Source organism: Hordeum vulgare, chromosome 1H (assembly GCF_904849725.1).
Source record: "Hordeum vulgare subsp. vulgare chromosome 1H, MorexV3_pseudomolecules_assembly, whole genome shotgun sequence".
Lineage (NCBI taxonomy): Eukaryota > Viridiplantae > Streptophyta > Magnoliopsida > Poales > Poaceae > Hordeum > Hordeum vulgare.
Window position 1 is genome coordinate 410,894,631 of NC_058518.1, and position 5,421 is coordinate 410,900,051.

Genomic DNA, 5,421 nt, shown 5'->3' on the forward strand with positions numbered 1-5,421 from the left:
CAGTTATGAGTAAGTTTGCGACACCACCTCCTGCTAAAATTTTTGATGTGTCGCCTATGCTTGATGATGCTACTTCTGCTGTCCATGATACTTGTGATGATGTTATGCTTGATACTGCTTTGCCACTAGGTGCATTCCTTGATGCACAAATTGCTAGAGTTGCTGCTAGATGTGATGATACTTCTGAAACTGCTGAGATTATTGAAGTAGAACCTGCTATTTTGCATGTTAGAACTAGCTCTCCTATATATGAATTGCCTGATATTCCTGAGAGTTAAGTTATGGAGGGAGAGATAGCTGAGGACTTTCTTGCTTCTAAGGATAGCTATGATGTTGAGAAATTACTGCGCAAGTGGAAAGTAAAATCTTTGAATGCTAGGATGAAATACGACCCGAAGTTTGTTACTTCACCTATCTTTGTGACTGATAAGGATTATGAATTCTCTATGGACCCTGAGTTAATCACTCTGGTCGAATCTGATCCTTTTCACGGTTCTGTGTCTGAAATGGTTGTAGCACATCTTACCAAACTGCATGATATAGCCACCCTATTCACGAGTGAGGAAAAGATCCGCCACTACTATATCCTCAAGTTGTTTCCTTTCTCAGTAAAGGATGATGCTAAGACTTGGTTCACTTCTCTTGCTCCTGGTTGTGTGCGTAGCCCCCAGGATATGATCTACTACTTCTCTGAAAAATAGTTCCCTGCCTATAAGAAGCAAGCTGCCTTGTAGGAAATATACAACTTTGTGCAAGTTGAAGAACAGAGACTCCCACAAGCTTGGGCGAGGCTCGTTCAGCTACTGAATGCTTTGCGTGATCACCCTCTTGAGAAGAATGAAATACTTGATATCTTGTATAATGGACTAACCGATGCTTCTAGAGACCACCTAGATAGTTGTGCTGGTTGTGTTTTTAGGGAACGAACTGTAGAACAAGCTGAGATCCTATTGAATAACATCTTGTGCAATGAGAATGCTTGGACTATTCCCGAACCAGCTCCTAAGCCAACTCCAAAGAAAAGAGGTATTATATTCCTCAGTCCTGAAGATATGCAAGAAGCTAAGAAATCTATCAAAGAGAAAGGCATTAAATCTGAAGATGTCAAAAATCTACCACCTATCGAGGAGATCCATGGTCTTGATAACACGATACAGGTAGTAGAGGTAAATTCTCTTCGTAGATTCAATGAGAGTGATATTCCTTTTGACAAACCTGCTAGCTTATGCCTGGATGAATTTGATAACTTTGTTGCCAAACAACAAAGTTTCAATGATTATGTTAGCAGACAATTGGAACAGAATGCTCGTATGCTTAGTCATTTAAGTGCTTGTGTGGACAGAAACATCAATGACCTTAAGCTCTTGAGTAAACATGCCTATATGTTTACTACTAAGGTAGAACAAGTACTTAAGGCTCAGAATGACTTGCTCAATGAGTTGAATGACAATTCTGTCAGAGTCGTCACTAGAGGCGGTAGAATAACCCAGGAACCTTTGTATCCCGAGGGTCATCCTAAGGGAATTGAACAAGATTCTCAAGGAGTTAGCACTGATGCACCTAGTCATCCTAGGAAGAAGAATAAAGATGATAGGAACTTGCACGCTAGCAACCCTGTTACACCTGAGAATCCAAACGATGCCTCTGTCTCTGATGCCGAAACACAATCCGGTGATGAACATGAGCCTAGTGATAATATCAATAGTGATGTTCATGTTGATGCTCAACCTAGCAATGATAAGGATGTGGAGATTGAACCTGTTGATCTTGATAACCCACAGCCTAAGAATAAGAGATACGATAAGAATGACTTTGCTACTAGGAAGCATGGTAAAGAAAGGGAACCATGGGTTCAGAAACCGATGCCCTTTCCCCCCAAACCATCCAAGAAAAAGGATGATGAGGATTTTGAGTGCTTTGTTGAAATGATTAGACCTGTCTTTCTGCAAATGTGTTTGACAGATATGCCCAAAATGTCTCCCTATGCCAAGTACATGAAAGATATTGTGACTAATCAGAGGAGGATACCTGAGGTTGAGATTTACACCATGCTCGCTAATTATACCTTCAAGGGTGGAACTCCTAAGAAACTAGGTGATCCCGGAGTGCCCACTATACATTGCTCCATTAAAGGCAACTGCGTTAGAACTGCTGTATGCGACCTTGGAGCTGGTGTTAGTGTTATGCCTCTCTCTCTCTTTATCGTAGACTTGAACTGGATAAGTTGACACCCACTAAAATCTCTCTGCAAATGGCCGACAAATCAACTGATTTCCCTATCGGCATTTGCGAGGATGTGCCTGTTGTGGTTACTAACGTTACTATCTTGACGGACTTTGTTATCCTAGATATTACCGAGGATGATGCCATGGCAGTCATCCTTGGAAGACCCTTTTTAAACACCGCAGGGGCTGTTATTGATTGCAACAAAGGCAATGTCACTTTCCATGTCAACGGTAATGAGCATATGGTGCACTTTCCGAAGAAACAATATCGAGTACATTGCATCAATGCTATCGAAAAAACTTCATCGATTCTTATTGGGAGCTTTGAATGCCCTATACCTCCTGCCAAGATGAAGTATGATTTGCTTGTTGGGGATATTCACATCCCCATTGAGGTAACCTAGTGACTATTCGAAAATTCTCTGTTTCCTTTTGCGATTCGAAAAAGTTTGTCAAGGAGACTTGATCAACCTCATTGACAGATTTCTATCGATGACCATGGGATGGATGAATCGAGGAGTCACAAACCTCTGCTCCAAGCTTTCACCTTCGGTTGCTTAGAATAAAATTGATAGATTTAGTTTAGTTTTCCCTGTTTTCTGTTCTAGCGTCCCGTAGAAAAGTACCCCGAAAATAAAAGTTCTCCGAATGCCGTGAAAATCAAGTATGATTTTTTCTGGAATTTTTGAAAAATACTGAGATGGAGAGCTAGTCAGGGGGCTGCACCAGTGGGCCACAAGCCGTGGATGCGCGGGCACCCCCTGGCCATGCCAACCAGGCTTGTGGGGCCCACGTGCACCCCCTCCACTCATTCTAGCTCCCATCTGCTTCTCCTACCTGCAGAAAAAATCGTTTCGCAGCTCAAACCCGTGTTCTTGCTCTTCTTGCTGCGATTTTTGATCTCCTTGTGCAAAGCACCATTCATCAAGCTGTTTTGGGGAAATTGCTCCTTAGTATGTGACTCCTCCATTGGTCCAATTAGTTTTTGCTCTAGTGCCTTATACATCGCGTATTTTTGCCGCATTGGTGACCTTGTTCTTGAGCTTTGCATGCTAATCTTAGTTGGTCCCAAGTAGTTTTGATGCGTGATATGGCCTCTAGGCACTTGTCGGAGTAGTTGCTACGAGTTTAGTTGAGCCTTGTTCACTTTTCCTTTGAGTCACTGAAAATTTCACAAAAGGAAGATGTTCAGGAGAAACTATCATGGTGGTTCCTCAAGCAAGAAGGGTCCCCGTCTCGCGATTCGAGAGCCTGATCCTTACCAACACACGAACGCACAGGTACAACCATGTGAATGGCCTTCTGATGAATTCATGATTGAGGCAGGTTTCAAAGACGAGTTTGATACACTTGTTCACAACGTCGGACTCGAAGAATTCATCTCCGATAAATGTGAACAGTATGTTACTCTCACTCCCTCTTTTGTTCGTAGATTCAAATTTTCAGCTGGGTGTGACACGTGTGTACTGTTTAATTTCTATGACAAATCGTATACCATGGATTTAGAGGATTTCAATAGAATTTGCAAGATACCTGTTTGGGGTAGTCTCAATGATCCTCCTAAATCTTCGGTTAGAGATTTTTTTTCTCTAGTATAACTGTCGGAGAAACTAGAGATATTACGCAGGCTACCATGGGGAGCATTCATTTTCCTGCCTTGCATTACTTTGCCCTCTTCATAGGTAGATGCATTAATGGCAAGATTGAGCATTGTCACCTCTACGCACCCGACCTTAGTATTCTTAAGAGCGCAGTAACGGGTGATAGAAGTTTCAACATGGGAGCTATAATAGCAAGGAGGCTGAATAATAATGGTAATGAAGGGGATTTCTTTGGTGGGATTTATGCCACTCGCATATCAAATTTTCTTGGAATACCCATCCGCGAAGGAGATCCCCCGCTCCATACAGCTTTCCTTGATTGCGCTGCTTTGACACGCTATCAGTTCCTTGAGAGGGATAATGAATCCTACCTATACCGGTTAATATTTAACCGACAGTGTGTTTTCCATATTACCCTTCTTGCTCCTGCCTTCTTTGACTTTTAGGTAAAACGGAGATATTACATAACCAGATGAGAGGCACGGGAGTATGAGAGGGAGGCAAAGACTTCTCGCCTCCGTGAGGCGGCTATTCAGGCAGTGGCTGCCGCGCTCCCGTACAACCCCCATTATGATTTTGGGTATCGCCCGGACCATCCATGGGAGTAGACCAACTTAGGCCAAAAGCCTAAGCCTGGGGGAGTGCATGTTTCTCACCGACTTTATATTCTTGCTTACACTTTCACTTTGTTAGTCGGTGTTCACACTTTGCCACTGTATCATCCATGCTAGTTTATTTTATTTTTCTCGTTTTCTTTTCGTGTGTCTGTTTAGTTTGAGAAAACCCAAAAAGATTTTCCATTCTTCTTTTGCTTGTTGGGAGTTTTCCCGTGTAAATAGTTTTATTTTTATTTGGGTCAAGGTAGAAGACCATGGTTACAATGTTTAGTGGCTCTCGCATGTATATCTGTTTATCTGTCAAAGAGCCATATTACTTTGTCTTCTCCTTTGTGTTTTCTTGCAGATTCCAGCTTAGTCCAATGCACGAGCACTCTTATTATTGTTCACATCATTCGGTCGTGCAAGTGAAAGGCAATAATGACGATATATGATGAAGTGACTGAGCCTGGAAAAGCTGATATGAACTCGATCTATTTTGTTTTTGTAAATATGACTAGCTCATCGTCCCTGATTCAACTTCGTTGTGAGAGAAACATGTTTGCAATGACAACTTATTGATCATAGTTTCTGATGCCATGCTTAATTAGCTAGGATCTTATAATGGTTTATCTTGCATGCCAACATGAATCTCGAGATGATTATGATGTAGTATGATAGGATCATGTCCTCCTTTGAATGATTCAAGTGGATTGACTTGGCGCATGTTTGCGCATGCAGTTGAAACAAATCAACATAGCCTCTATGATATTCATGTTTATCGTGATCTATGCCCTACTCGTGCTTGCACTCAATGTTGGTTAATCTCAATGCATTTTGATGACTGTTGTCGCTCTCTAGTTGGTCGCTTCCCAGTCTTTTGCTAGCCTTCACATGTACTAAGTGGGAATACTGCTTGTGCATCCACTTCCATAAACCCAAAGTTATTCCATATGAGTCCACCATACTGATACATCCATTTTGCATCATGTTTTCATG